General features: G+C 38.2%; 1 long non-coding RNA gene across 1 annotated transcript in view; it reads left to right on the top strand.

Moving 5' to 3' along the window:
• Positions 1 to 15,648, top strand: part of LOC121133569 — a 163,001-nt gene extending 147,353 nt beyond the window's left edge. Inside the window, exons 3-4 of the long non-coding RNA XR_005870457.1 lie at positions 7,902 to 8,015; positions 15,394 to 15,648. This is a non-coding gene — a long non-coding RNA (uncharacterized LOC121133569). The remainder of the gene's footprint in view (positions 1 to 7,901; positions 8,016 to 15,393) is intronic.
• The last annotated feature ends 1,000 nt before the right edge of the window (positions 15,649 to 16,648 follow it).

The raw sequence follows: 16,648 nt of genomic DNA, 5'->3' as shown, positions 1-16,648 counted from the left end.
TTTGAAGTCAAGGCATTTTCAAAAGACAGAAGTTGGATTAATTCAGCAGCATTTATAATCAAGTGTACTTTAGCATTTGTTCCTTCCTTAGCAATCAAAAAACTGAAAAACATAATAGCGTACAGTATCCAGACTCTCTGTGTATTTTCCATCTTTACGTGGCTTATTTATTTATCTATTAATACTTTATTTCTTTCACTTTTATTTATTTTTCTCTGAGACAGGGTTTCTCTTTGGAAACCTGCCTGCCTCTGCCTCTGGAGCAATTCCTAACGGCGTGCGCCACCACAGCCAGCTTTTGTATTTATTTACCACTTTGCCGTTTGATTTTTCTCTCTCAATCTCACGTATATTTTTTAAACACACTGTAAACCTTTAGAGGTTTTTCTTTATCCAAGTCTGACTTTACTGTAAATCTTTATGTTTTTCTGGCCACGTGTCTTATCTGTAAAACCGCGGCTGTTTTAAACTGCCGGTTTTTCCGTCAAGATGGCGGGCGTAAGCGTGACTCCAGCTTACCGCCTCAGTCCATGCTGACATCCAGCAAAAGCTGCCACTTCCAGCTGTACGTACACACTTTTCAATCGTTAGCAGAGTCTCTTAAAACAACCTTGCTGTTTTTTTTTTTTTTATGCCGAGTCAGGAAGACTCCGGTAAGCGAGCCACGTGAATCTCGGCTTGTCGCTAGCAAAACAGAGCACACCTGAGAAAAATGCTGCTACCAATAATCTGTGCTTCTCTCCGTTCTTCTGATTTTAAAATTCCTTTAAAGCTTTTGTTATTTTACGTGGAAATTCATGATCCCACTTCTGACACCATTCTGTTAAGAGAAGCTTTGTCTTTTGCTAGCCGCTTTGGTTTATCCCCCTCCAGTCGCCTGGGCTCTGCCGCGCCAGCCTGGTTCTAGATCCGCATGAGTCCCAAATAAACACACAGGAGGCTATATTCATTATGAAGCTGTTGGCCTTGTTTGTCTCTTACTGGCTAGCTCTGCTTTAAGTAATTACCCCATAATTGTTAATCTAAGTAAGTCTCTTACCGGAGAATAGTTCCAGGCTTCCTACCCCCAATGGCGTTACATGTCGACTCTTGTGTTCTCCTTCCCAGAATCCTCCTGGACTCCTAGCCCCACCTATCTAGATTCCTATTGGCCAGCAGTAATTTATTAACATATACACAGGCCTTCCCCAACATACAAGGAAGGGAAATATTAGACATTTATCTTTATTAGAGGGATAAGAACTGCAGTCCACACCTTCCCAGGAGAAGGCTATGAATTGTGTTTGTTCCATAAACACTCACAGAAGACTCTTTAATGGTCTCTTATTAGGTTTTAATTACATCCTCACATGGAACTAGATATATGTAATCTAGGCATTGCAGATATGTGTTAATATGGATAGGACAGCTACCAGATATGATTTTAATAGTTATTTAACGTGTTATCTGACATGCTGCCTTGCAGAAAATCTAGTGTCCAGTTGTCATGACTTGCTGCCAAAGTTACTAATTTTTTGCAAGGAACCTTTATCCTTCCTTGTGAAATGTTTTAACTTTTGAAAATGATATTATATGGGCAGAATCATAATAAAGCAGTTTGGAGGACTGTCTGTTTGAAGGTTTTAGCTTAGGTCCTTTTCATAGGCCACCGTCAAATCAAGTCCCAAGATCCTTGTTTTTTGCTATTTGCAGAAGATCTCATGGGCCCCTCAGGTTTGCAGTGCACTTAATTTGAGGTTAAATTCCATGACAAACGGGCGTCTAAAGACAAAGAAGAACTCGTCTTTGGACTTCTTCAAATATTTGAGGGAAAGTTGCCCCCACTGAAGATCCCCCCCTATAAATAGCCTAAAGCAGTATGAAAGGCTGCTACTGAGTTTCCGTATTTTATTCATGTCTTATTCTTCTGTATTGAACTTCTATTTCACATTAGTTTAAATTAACAAATGGTGTGCACTTTCAGGTTTTGTTTTATTGATCTTTGTAGCTTTAACTCTGAGATTGCTAAATATCAAGGCATGTCTATCGACTCAATATATCATACATCCTGTAATAAGGGAATTCCATCAAAATCTACTTTTCAAGATTAAAAATATGAAAGTGCAAAGGTCATAAGAATTCTCTATTTAAAATACAGTTTAATGGTTTGGAGATGTAGCGTAGCAGTTGAGCACTGTACTAAATGCCCTGGGTTAGCTGCCCTGAACCACAAAAAGAGGAGGGGGGGTTTATATAATTTATTTAATCGACATTGTTATGGGACAAGAGATACACAAAGCATTGTCTTAACAGGCATTTCATACTAAAGTAATAATACAATATGCTTCTCATTTGTTTATTATGTATGCAGATAGTGCACAATACTGTGCAGATTAAATGTGTCTGGTTGGACAGTATTTATTTTTCTATGCCTCAATATTTATGTCAAAAACATATGTGATGCATATGCTAAATAAATATGAGAAAACATGTTTGCTATCAGATCTAAAATATCTCTGGTAATGGAACACGTTTTCATTTTCATAAGGATGTTTTATTAGGGCTCAGAGCAAAATAAATGATTCAGAACTCTTGAACCCTGAGACATCTTCCTGCAAACACACCAGCTTCATTTCCTTCCCTTGTCTCTGAAAAGCCCATGTGCGCACTGTACGGGTTTATATGAAACAAAATGCTTGGGAGAGTCCTTTCACACCACATTACATTAATGGGACCATACGATTTTTTTTAAACCAACTTTTCAAGTGACTGCCTGCTAATTCCAAATTGCCTTTCACATTGCCCATGTTTCTCATTTGTGACTATGCTGCAGATTCATAAAATAAGGATGGTAGAAACATCTATGATAAAAATTTTAATAGGCCAGGAGGAAGTTCTAGCTGATCCTAGTATTCTTTAGTCATTCCTGGAGAATGTTAATTTATTTTTTCTCCAGCAACTGGTAAATTATTTTGCCAGTCAACATGAATCTTTGATTTTTTCCAAGAACATTTTCTTTATTTTTAATGGCTAAATACCATTTGCTTAGGCTTGGTACCCAAATAAGCATGATATTAACCTCTATATTTTTATTCAATATTTTCTGTTACACTATCCCATTTAACTCTTTATACCACTGAGCTCCACCTGTATCAATGAATTTTATCAACCTTATCATTTATATGAAAAATATAGGGGCAAGAGGTTGAAGCTCAGGGCATAGGAGAGAATATGGGGAGGGTCAGTTATTTTTAAAAAGCTATATGAAAACTTGCTTCCTAAAATATATACATATGCATACCTAAAATGAAGTTAAACTAAATGACAATTCTATACTAGACAGTACAGACTAACAAATAAAAGGCCCAATGCTAGGAAGGAGTTTATTGTTTAGGAGTTTTTGGTCAGTGAAATCTCATATACCCAAAATACCACAGGCTTTTGTTTACCCTATAGAACCTGATGGAAAGTCCCTATTGCTGAGGACACTTCATGGAGAAACCAAGCTGGTATTTACCTGAAAAGTTTATTTAGTGCCTGCAGGAGCTATGGAAGATGCTGAAGGAAAAAGTCACCATCAGTCTTACACAGGTGTAAACTTTGACAGCTACAAAAAAGACCTGTCTGACAAGTCATGCCCACTGATACAATAGTGGCATGAATGGCATATTTGTAACCATCCACTTTTCATTGGAAGTAAGCCTGCTGGACAAAATGAAACCATTCACAACACCATTATGAAGGTCAAGAATCTGGGTCTATAGACCCTAGTGGAGAACCTACTATGATTTTTCTAAGTAGACATACTACTTAAATGACACTGAATGACTTACCAATATTTTATTTCCCTAGATTGGTGCACCTTTCAAACCTTAGCAGAGGAGCATCTTTATTCAGAAGATAGGGATTATTACAGGCACTCAAAAATGTTCAAGATGCAGGAAGTAATGTCATGTGAATTCTCAATTATCATTAGAACTTCTATATTATGATGTCCCCTTCCCAAGACTTAGGATGATTGTAGAAGAGAAAAGAATAGGAGCCAGAAAGAATGTAAAGAATAGAAAAATCAGAGGTGGTAGATAACTAAAAGGAAATAGTTGAATATATGAACTCTGGGAGAATGAAACAGCATGCACAAGGCCTAGACGTGCTCAACTTAGGCAAAATTTCCAACATGGAGATGAACAAGAAGTTCTACAATTAGATGAAGTTTCTTGGAATTTTGTAGCTGTTGAGACAGGAAGAGTCACCTTTCTCTAAGGTATGGCCATGGTTGATTGACCAAGCTCCAGTAGACAGTCACACACTCAAGAGCATATGAGTAGCACAAATTTATGGGTTAAAAAAAAGGGACAAAGGGCTTGCTGAATAGAGAATAGGGTGGATATGGGATGAGATAGGAGAAAAATAAATATTATCAAAATGGATTGTACAGAATTCTCAAATAATTAATTCAAAAATCATTTTTAAAAGTTCATTGATTTTTATTATTATACACATGAATCTTGTTTATTATAGAACAATGAACATGTTTCACAGTAAGAAAAGGGTGAGGGAGATGGCTCTGATGGTAGAACACATACCTGACAAACATGAAGATCAGATTTTAATACCTAACAAATACCATAAAATCCAGGCATGGTGGCAAGATGGCATATACCTTAATCCCAGTGATGGGAAATGCTAGGTGGAGGCAGGAGGTATATTTGTAATCTTGCTGGTCATCTAGTCTAGACTATTTGGAGAAATCTCAAAAATAGAACCCATCTCTCAAAGAAGATGCCTAAAGAATGACATACAGTATTCTCCTTTGAACTGCCCATATATATGCATGTGGGTTCATGCCTGCACCTGTGTATACAGAAGCACCCATAACACAGAAACCTGTACATACTCATATGTGCACAAACATACATATATAGAAGCCAGAAAAGGAAAAATATATATGGCAAATTCCAGAGAAAAACCAAGTACAAAGACCCTATATCTCTACAAGAGTCTGTAAAATCCTCCCAGTTATAGAGCGTGACAACCCATGCACAGTGTTCTAACTCGTGTACTCAGTGATGAAGGCAGGGAATAGTCTTACATCTGACAAAGTTACTCAGACTCCACTCCCATCATGACAAAAGAAGGAGCTTACTACAAGTTACATTGTCAGGGAAAATGTGTCTAGTCAAACAGGCACAGCATTGCTTAAGGCATCAGATGCACCACTTGTTTTACAATATTTCAACAACTCATACCTTATCTACCACAGATACTCAAAACCAATATGGAAATCAGAACGTTCTTAGGAATACTGAAGGTTTAGGAAACCAGAAGCTTCCAAAGTAAGTGTTTTTACACTTAAGATTCCTTACACAAATATGTGTGACATACTTGATTAAAGAATAGTCTCTATTCCTTTTAAGTTATCACACAGATGTCCACTGTGACACACTGTGATGTGTGTGTTTCTATGTGTGTGTGTGTGTGTGTGTCCACCTTCACCTAACAGATTTAAGGTCTTCCTCTGCCTTACGTATTAATCCAAATGATTGATTACATGTAAGCCAATCATCTCTGCCAAACCAAAGAACACACTAGTTAAGAAAGCAAATGGAAAAATGAGGTACAGGATGAAATAACAGATGAAGGAGCCATTGAGAGAGTGTGACATGAAGTGTGATTTTTCTCTTAGTATCATCTGGTACCCCTCCCACATTTATTCTGGTAACTTATTTTTCAATATAACATTGGGATATTGAGGGTGGAGCTCCATTGGTGGAGTTCTATCAACATGCAAAAAGCCCTACATTTGATTCATAGCACTGCATTTGCTTGACTTGGTGGCACATTCCTTCAGTCTTAGCACTTGGTTGATAGAGGTTGGTGAATGAGAAATTCCAGGTCATCCTCACCTACACAAAAGGTTGGAGACCATACAATAGAACCTTTCTCCAAAAAAAAGATCAAATATTTAAAAAATATTCAACTATAGTGTCTTTGCTAGTGTTGATTCTGGCTTGGAGACATTCCACTCATCAAATTAAAGGTTAAACACATCTAAATTTGAACACCTCTATGTGAAACACAGTTATACTCATATGACCCTAATTACTCTCCTCTTGCTCTGATAAAAGCATAGATCAAACTCGACCAGGGTGTAAATGGTTTGTTCCCCTTTATACTTCTATATCACAGTCCATCACTGAGGGAAGGCAGGGCAGGAATTCAGACTGGACAGGAACCTGCAGGCAGGAACTGAAACAGAAGCTGTGGGGGGAAATGCTACTGCTTACTGGCTTGCTATACATGGCTTAATCAGCTTGCTTTGTTACAGAACCCAGAACCTGCCCAGCAGGCTTGGCCCTTTATTATCAAACAGTGACTAAGAATGTGCCTCCACGGACTTGCCTACAGGCAAGTCTTGTAGAAGTACTTTCTGAGTTGAGGTTCCTGTTCTCAAATCATTTAATCTTGTGTCAATTTGGAGAGAACTAACCAGTTCACATACTACCATTCTTTTGACACAAGCTGTTTCAGCATTCATGAAACAAACACACACTCAAATGAAACCTTTTACAACTGATACCTGAACTTCTGTCTCTCACTTTGGTTTAAGCAGACTGATAAACTGGTGACTTGTCCATGTAAAATTATACCCATTCTTCTTGGAATCTGAGTGTGGTTGTTTAAATGAAAATGGTTCCCATAGGTTCCTAGGGAAGGGCGATCTTGGGGGTGTGTGGCCTTGTTGGAGTAGGTGTAGCCCTGATAGAAGTGTACCACTGTGGGTGATCTTTGTGGTTTTAGCTGCTCAAGTCAGACTCAGTGTCACTCTCTCTTTTTGCTCACTACTGATCCAGATGCAAAACTCTCAGCTCCTTCTCCAGCATCATATCTGTTAGCACAATGTCATGATGATAATGTACTAAACATCTAAACTCGAATCCAGCCTCAATTAAATGCTTTCCTTTATAAGAGTTGCCATGACCATGGCTGGCGTTGCTTCACAACAATAAAACCCTAACTAAGACACTCTTTACTTGCACATTATGCGAAAGGCAAGGCTGGGAAATATGTGCCCTGCACTCCACAGAGCTGGGTAAAGGATATCAAATTTGTTGCAAAGCAAATCAGGAAAAACTTTCCATCACTCAGCGATGAAACAACTAGGTAACCCAGTGAGATTAGTGCTTTAACTGGTCATTCTTGGAGACAAAAGGAATATGGGTGATAAAACCAGATAAAATCCTACAAAGTTCACTGCAGCCACATGGTAGAGTACTATGGGGAGTGAGTGAATTGCATGGAAGAATAAAAAATGGAAAGGAAAATTAGACTTTTCACTAGTGGAAAAAAATGACTGGGCGACTCTGGGATGTGTTACAACAAGCTCCTGAATAAAATAAATAGAAAGTATTTTTCAGGCTGTGGGGATTGAATGAGTGCAATCAATCTTTCTTGTGTGGGAACTGCATCACTCCTACCTGCAAGCTCCCTCTAGTGAATTAAAAACCTCAAAGCAACTCAACCTATAAGCAATAGTTGGACTTGAGCAATGGCCACTTAGCTAGGACAATCGCTGGGACCTAACCAGTCACATCCATAATAACCCTGAGGCTTGCTATGAGTATCTGCTGCAGGAAGTACATTTCAGTCACATTTTCTTTCTTCCTTACTTTAATTATTACACATACAAACACACGCACACACTCATACACACGCACTCACACAGTCTCACTTTCTTGATAGGACTACCACATTATTTTCATTACAAAAAGTTATCTAAAAAGTGTCATTGTTCTGGAATGGGTATCTGGCTCAGCAGGTAATTGCTCACAACCCAAGCAACAGGATTCGAGTTTGGATCCCTAGCACCTACATAAATTGAATGGAAGTGAGCATCTTTAATCCCATTGTTTCTATGGCAGGATGAAGAAAGAGGTAGAAGTCCCAGAAACTGTGGGCCAGCCAGCCTGCTGGAGCATAGCAGTGAACAAGAAGCCGTTTCTCAAAGAAAGCAGAATGTGAAGCCCACTATTCAGGTTGTTTTCTGATCTTTACGTGCATGGGTAACACATAAATGTCTACATCTCTCTCTCTCTCTCTGTCTCTCTCTGTCTCTCTCTCTCTCTCTCTCTCTCACACACAAAGAGAGAAAGAAAATACAACTAATTTTCTTTTATATGTTTTAAAGATTTCATTTATGCACCTAGTAATTGTCTTTACTGTAGAAACAGCATTTAGATTACATGCTGTAAATATATGGTCTATTTTTTAATACAGATTCAAAGTCTGTAAATGGATTTTTGGATATATCTGCATTTTTTATATTAACAAATTAAGCATCCTACATAGAATATATTCTACTGGCTATCAAGAGTTAAAGGATTATTAGTTTTTTAATCCCAATATTAACTAGCCTTGTCATGAAGGACTGACATGCATGGCCAGCCAGGACATCTTATATTGACTAAGGATACATGTGGTCAGTGTTAGTGATCTTGCCTAGCATGTATGAGGTCCTATGTTCTAGGATCATTAGAAAAAATAATTAACTGAAAATCTTATTTACAAAACTATCACAAATACATGCAACAACCCCTCTCCTACTACTAAAAGGAAAGCCTTTTATATCAACACTTATAAACTACTAGTATTAGGCTAAGATTGCGCGATGGAAATAGTTGCTGAACTGGAGAAGCCCAGGGAGTGTGTCATTACTGAGTGAGAAAGTACAAAGGACAAAGAAAGATGCCTGGATGTAAAGCTAGGGAACAGAAGGGAAATGGTTGTTCCATGTCCTGGTTACTTTTGTGATAACCACACATAGTTTCAGTTATATGGAAAGAGGAACATTATTTGAGAAAATTCCCCTACTAGATTGGCCTTTGGGTAAGTGTGTGATTTGTTTTCTTAATTAAGGAGTAATGAGGGAAGTCCTAGTCACTGTGGGAGGTGCCACTCCTGAGCAAGTAGTTCTGGGTGCTATAAGAAAGCAAGGTGAATAAGCCATGGAAGTCAAGCTAGTTAGCAGTGTTCCTTGATGGCATCTGTAATAGCTCCTGCTTCCAAGATCCCCCCTAGAGATCATGCCCTGACTTCCCTTCATGGTGTACTATATATAAGCAGTAAGTTGAAATACATCCTTTCCTTCTTGCTTTCTGTCACAGTGTTTATCACAGCAGCTGTAGAACCATAACCAATATAGTTGAGAAAGGTAGGTAATAAGGCATGAAAAAAAAGATGCGTAAAGAAAATAGAAAATGAGGGTTTGGGTGTTTGCTATAAAGTGAGGAGCTAGAAATTTACTAAAAGTGTTCTTTGAGGTGTTCAACTGTGAGATTCTGTGTGGACTCTGTCTTCATGCTTAAACATCTATTAACTTTGAACCCTTACATTCAGATTGAGTGTTTGGGAATCCTGTTTGCATTTTGGTATTTTACATAGTCGGTATTCCTTAGCTGTCGATTGAGCTTGTCAGTTTCAGGAGGGAAATGATGGTATTTGGTCTACATGTTCATGTGTAAAGAAAAAATTATAGCACACATAAAAATGAGGAAATCAATTGACGTTCAGTTTGGCTAAAGCTTGGGAGAATTTTTCAATGTGTCCCATGCTTTATGCATAGAACTATTACATGTCTAGAAAAGATGAGACAGTGGCCAATAAATAGGACAGTTTTATGGTGAACTCAAGTGACAAGAATTTGGGAGTGTTTCTCCTCCCCTGGGGACAGGAGCTAGGTATTTTCAGTCTACTGTGCTTCTTACAGGAATCCTAGGAACCTAGGACCTTGCCACAGGAACATTTATACTGGTGGGTACTGATAAGTTGATAGCCAACAAGTTAGCAAAATCTACCCACAAGATACTGCCCTATGTCTTCTCTGCATAAGTCATTTGAGCGGGGAGATTTGAGAATCAAGCAAAGAACAGCACCCAGAAGAAGTGCGAAAATTGTGTTATATCAGGAATGAGCAACTCTTGATATCCTTTTCATCAGCAACATGGTTGGCACGATGACACCCAACATAGCTTGTTGGGATCAGCACTCAGTTCTCTGTGTTTGCATAACTAGTACTTTACTGACTGATCCTGGTGCTGTTTTATACCCCTGGTTTTAGATTCTTCAACATTCCAGTCTGTTATCTTCAATTTCTCCATTAATAGAAATCAAAATAATCTTTGTGTCAGTTATAAATACCTTGCTGAATATAGAATTTTCAAAACTGTTTCTTGTAATCACAAGACATATTATGGGAAACTATCTATAAAGCCAAACTGTAATTAGACTACTTCAGTTGGGGATTTGACTAGACATTTGTATTTCTTCTGCAGATAAATGAAAAGGGAGCTGCATCTAAGAAATGTTGCTGAAGAGAGGGAAGAGAATTGGCTAGAAGGGAAGGATGCAGGTTACCCATGAAATACAGCAAATTCAGTATAGGACTGGAGACCTCCCTGATGGTCATCATTCATCTCTGTTTAAGACATTGAGACTCAGCCTTCCTCTTCCATATTACCCTGTTACCTGTGAAATGTCACAAAATGTCTGAAGAGAAGCAGAGATTTTAATCTAGAGTAAACAGTGAGGTTGGACAGGCATGCAAATGACAATTAGATCCCTCTAAGGGAAGAGAATGTAACAATAATGCACCCAATGTTATAGGAGCATTGATGTTATCAGAAGCCAACAATAATAGAAAGGATGTTTTTCTGCAGAAAATTTTCAGTTCATGAAAGTACAAGTGACCCCAATAGATCAGTCAACATAGAATTCATTTCTATTGAATTTTTTAATACAAAAAGAAGTAGATGTGATGGTATGGATATGTAATACCAACACTTGGAGGTGGAGGCAGGAGTATTAGGAGTTCAAGGTCAGGCTAGAAAAAAAAATCCCAAAATTCACTATTTTAAAAATGAAAAACAAATTAAGGAATTTTCTTTACTCTAGCAAACAATATTTCTTAGTGAGTCTTTTGTTTAATCTGTACAAAAGTATATGGATTGATGGATGGATGGATGGATGGATGGGTGGATGGATGGATGGGTGGATAGATAGATAATTTGCAAAGAGACAGAACAAGGGATCATTTAAATGCTAAATAAGATAAATTGCCAATCTCTCCTGTATTTATTGTGTGTTTATGTTCTCATTTATTTTCTTTTTATTATTTTAATTTTAAATAGTTTGTTTTACATGTCAATTCCAGTTCCCTCTCCCTCCCCTCCTCCCACACTCCTTTACCATCCACCCCAGCCTCCCACCTTATCGCCATTTCCTTCAAATAGGGGATATCTAGAGTCTGTCATTTCACTCAGGGTAGGGTCCAGGCACTCCCCCTAAGAGTCCAGGCTGAGAGAGCATCCTTCTTTGTGTTATAGACACATGATGTCTGTTTGTATGCCAGGGATAAACACTGATCCACTGCCCAGGGCCCCATAGGTTGCCCAGGCCTCCTCACTGACTCTCATTTTCAGGGGGTCCGGATCAGTCCCATGCTGGCCTCCCAGCTGTCAGTCTGGGGTCCAAGAATTCTCCCCTGTTCAGATCAACTGCCTCTGCTGGTTTTGCCAGCCCATTCTGTGCCAATTTGCTCATCGTTCCTCTCTCTCTGTCACTGGGTTCCATGGGTTCAGTTCAGTGTTTAACTGTGGGTGTTTGCCATCAGTCACTGGATGAAGGCTCCAGGATGGTTATGGACATCAAGTTCATTATCAGGAATGGGCATTCGAGGTGGTCTCTCCACTATTACTTAGCTTGCCAGTTGGTGTCATCCCTTTAGATCACTAGAGGTCACACTGGTGCCTGATCTGTCTTATAACCTATGATTCCCTCTTATGATAAGATTCCTTATCAAGTTCCGTGGGAACTTGTGGTTAAGTCTTCTAGTGATTATATGTGTATAGAATGTATATAGAAGGATCTATTTATACACAGGAGTAAGTTTTATTACTCACTTGTTTAGAATACCATCCTAACATTAAGAGATGATTTTGCCAAATTTTAACACTAAACTCATTTCTTATATGGAAAAGCCTTTCAAACATAGTCAGGCCTTTGTGTGTGTGTGTGTGTGTGTGTGTGTGTGTGTGTGTGTTTGTGTGTGTGTGTGTAGTAAAGATGTTTATGCCACACAATCAAGAAAGTAGGTTTGGAGGCCATTTCCATGCGTCTAACTCCTGAAGTATGACTTAAAGTTAATTCCATGTATAGTTGTATGGTTTCACACTCTTGTAATAATGAAACAAGCCCTAACCTTATGTACTACAAATAAGTAGAGGTAGGAGAGGGTTGCTTAGAGGCTAGGGAGATAGAAAGGAAAAAAAAAGATAAGTGAAAATTTCAAGGTTTTGGCCAGAGGCAATGCCTGGCAGTCCAAACTACTCTATTTTTATGTTCATTTTGGCAGAGGCAGAAGTGCCATTGCCAATATCTAGTGTACAAAGAACCCATTTCACAAGATAGATAATTTATGAAAGGCAGAAAAACATGACTATTTATGAACTAGTCACACCTGAATACAAACAATGGGTACTGGAATGGAGTGTTCACTCACTCAAAAAACATGTATCATACATTTATTTAATATGATCTAGGGGAACAATGTGTGCCAGAAAACACCCTCCTATGAGAAGTATGTGAGAAAAATTTTGCATCAGACCAAAGAAAGGAAAAATTAACCCACAAGACATGGATTTCAAGAGTCTTGAGATGGAGGTAGAGAGATGGCTCACTTGTTAAGTGCACTGGATGCTCTTGCAAACGACCTAGGTTCAATTCCCAGCACCTATACAGCAGTTCACAACTGTCTGTAACTCAGGTTCCAGGGAATAAAATGTCCTGTTGTTGTTTCCATGGGTATTACGTATGCTTATGTTGCTTAGATAGATATATAGATCAATACAGATATACATAAAAATAAATCACTGGGACATAGAAAAGGTTACATCAGGCGACCCCAAGTTTCCACACTTGAAATAAAGGTAAACAAATGTTTAAACGAAAGTTAATTGTATTCCACTTTCATATTACCAAAGCTAGCAACCACCAGACTGACTAATGTGCTACGATCAAGAATAAGCCCATAATGTGAGATCAACAGCAGGTAATGGGGACTAAGTGACAGTGCATTTTCTCTACATGTTGGAAGTATGAAATAAAAGGAGTTCAGTGACAACAATAATTTTTAATGTTGTTTGCACTCTTAGACTGATGTAGTAAGCAAAGAAATTGTATGCAATTTGAAAATGGAGAAATGGAATATTATTTGTAAATGATAAAATGCTTCAAAGATGAAATCTTAAGCTTTGTAGAAAATCTACTAAAACAAATGTAACTCTGGTAAGATTAAGAGAAATCAGGTCTGTATGGGAAAGCAAAGGATAGAAAAACAAAAATTGATTTCTATATCCAAATATTGTCATTGAATAAATAAAATGAAAATTTAAAATTACTTCCTCTTATAATAACATGGGAAAATGAAAATAACATTAACTTCATCAGACATATGTAAGTGTCAAACACAGAAAACTATAAAACACAATGAAAGAAGGCTTTACGAACTGGAAAATTTGAATTTTAATAATTTATCAGAAACTTAGAACCTCTCAGATCACAACTTCCTAAGACTGAAAACAATAACAACGACAGAATAATCATTTCACAATTAAAAATAGCTCATATTGAGAACTTAAGTGAAGGAAATAAAGAGAAAATATGGGAAAACTTGTATGTCAATGCACTTACATGAAGGAGTTATAAGAAGTCTTGCACAAACAATGAGAAATCAGATTTAAATAGAAAACATACTTGTTCAAAGAGTTTGGAAAGGCTGCTATGTGATAGTAATGGTTATGGAAACATCCTCTATCTCACTAGTCAACAATGTACCGCAAACAGAGCCACCAAGGAATGCCATCATACCCATGGGAATGGCTAAAGCTAAGCTGTCATGGCCCAGTATTGGAAAAAGCTTGAGTTATTCCATTTGCAAACATTGATTGTAGGAATATAAAAATGCTGGTCATCACATTGGAAAATCTCTGTGTATCTTATAAAGTTAAGCTCCTACACAACTCAGGAAAATGGCTGTTAAATGCTAACCCAACAATGATTACTCATGATTCCAAGCTGTATGTTTATGGTCATATTAATCATGAATAGAACTCAAGAATAATATGTTAAATCATAAGCATCCTATTAAAGTCACAAGTATGCCACATAGCTCCTAGTAAAGGAAGAACTCTAATGACAGGGAGATTAGGAGGTGTTTTTCATTGAGATGTCAGGGAAGAGAATCAATACACATACCACAGAGATGCTTCTGGTTGGTAGAAATACAATGTATGTTGACTATAGCAATATCTGAAACATGAAGGCCATGGAGATCAAGATTCACTCAATGTTTATTTATTCGTGGTAAATGCCATATGTATCTGTTCCTGGATAGTTACAAACACTGGCAACTTTCTTTTAAAAGTTATAATTTTTAGCGTTTTCTAGAATAGACTCCTGAAAAGTTGTAGTTTAGATGTCTAGATGGATAGACAACTGTGAAACATTACTGAGTCAAAAAGAGGGAATTGCTGAAGTAAGACCTCTTCTACTGTGGTACTGATCTTGAGTGCCAAATCATGTCTTCTGAATTTGAATCTCAAAAAGGAATTCCATCTATGTTGTCCTCAGATCTGTTACAACTCCTGGAGTAGGCAATAGACTTTGCTTATAAGATCTTTTTGTTGTCTTCTTTTGTTAGGTTGGGGCAGGGTCTCACATAGTCCACAATGACCACTGTAATGGTTTAAATGAGTTGCGTGCCATAGCCCAGGCACTTTAATACATGGTACCAAGTTGGTGGCTGTTTGGCGAGGTTTATAAGTGTCATCTTGTTGGAGGCAGTATGTCAATGAGGGCAGGTACTGCTGTTTCAAAAGACCTCCCCACCTCTCTCTCTCTCTCTCTCTCTCTCTCTCTCTCTCTCTCTCTCTCTCTCTCTCTCTCTCTCTCTGTCCCTCTCTCTCTCTGTCTCTCTCTCTCTGTCTCTCCCCTCCTCCTCTCTCTATCTCTCTTCCTTCCCTTTAGGGTTTGAGATGCGAACATTCATCTCCCAGCTCCAGCAGACATCGTTGCCTGCTGCCACATTTCCTCCACATTTCCTCAGTGTGAAGGTGATGGACGGGCTCTAGAACCTGCCAGGACTGTAAGCCTCACATAAACCCTTCCTTTTTTAAGATGCTTGGGGTCATGCTATTTTATCATATCAATAGAAAAATAACGAATACGGTCTCCAACACATTCTGCAGGTAAGAATCATCTTAAGTATCCTGTTTTGCCCCACTAACCTCCAGAGTTCCAAGGTTACAAGTAGGGGCTGTCACTACCAAATACAGCCTCAGTTTCTCTTTCTCACTTTAGATACTCTACGGATGCAGAGCATCTCCAGGATTCCTTTCTTCTCTTTAACAACATCAAGACTGAGACAGCATCGCTGCTAATGAAGTGCAGGTTAGCAGGGCTCAGTCACACACCCGTTCCCCAGCGCATCTCCACCTGTGGCTTCTCCATGTGGTCCTTCGCACACTCTTCGTTAATATTGCTGAAATTGGAATCACAGAAGCAATTCTGACTGAAAGAGCAACGTTTCAATTAAACAAATAATCAAATTCAAAATGTTACTCGAATAATTTGAGTTCTTAAATTAAGCACAGAGGGTTTTTTTAAGCACTGCAAGTAGACTATAAATTACATTTTCCGCTACATTGGCAGTAAACGGGTAATTAATATTTCAACTTTTCCTTCTCAGTGTTGATTTAAAAAATAAAATTAAATAAGCACAGAACATAAATCAGCACAGCTATCACCGATTAGATGTGATTGCCCATCGCCTGTTTATGCTGTTTCCTCTGAAATAAGTGTTTCAGTTCTGGAGTGACGCCTGAATCAAACAGAGCATAGTTTACACCAGATGAAAGGTAAAGGCGTTATAGAGATGATATTTGAAACCCTTGTCACATACTAAAATAACTAGGAGATATTTTTGCACTAAATGGGTACATCATTTTCATATAGGGGTAATACCTTCTGTTTAATAAATTGTCACATTGAAATTCCCTTAAACACTGTAAGCAAGTAATTTAATGAAATATAAAACATAACCACTAACGCTATACTTTACAAATGATCCATTATTTTGATTAAATGAGTAAAGAAATGTCATTTCAGAGTAGTTATGGGATAATTTCTTGAGTGATAGTGACTGCTTAAGGTTTTCTAGATATGCACTAACTGTAGAAAATCTTGCCTTCACTGCTTGAATCTAATAGATGCTAACTAGGAAAGAAGGGCAGTTATGTTCCACCACTCTAAGCTAAGTGAAGCAGAGTTAACCAGAGTGAGGGCCAATTGTTTTCCATGCTGTAGATCCAACACCTGCCAGACTGGGTTCTCCAGCCTGGATACTGATGCTAGTGCAGGCATATACTGGGCCAGTGTTCTGCTACGAGTGTGAAATACAGATATGACTATACTTGGAAGATAAGTCAGCATTCACCAGTTAAAGGTGTGCTTCTTGTCGATTAGTACTTGACAGCTTGATGAAGACATGTCACCTGGGAAGAAGGATCCTTATTTAATAAAAATTGCCTCCACAGACTGGCCCGAGGGCATTTCT

This window comes from Mesocricetus auratus, unplaced genomic scaffold, assembly GCF_017639785.1.
Source record: "Mesocricetus auratus isolate SY011 unplaced genomic scaffold, BCM_Maur_2.0 Super-Scaffold_4256, whole genome shotgun sequence".
Classification (NCBI taxonomy): domain Eukaryota; kingdom Metazoa; phylum Chordata; class Mammalia; order Rodentia; family Cricetidae; genus Mesocricetus; species Mesocricetus auratus.
Note: the sequence above shows the minus strand (reverse complement) of the source record. Positions and strands in the feature narration are given on the sequence as shown.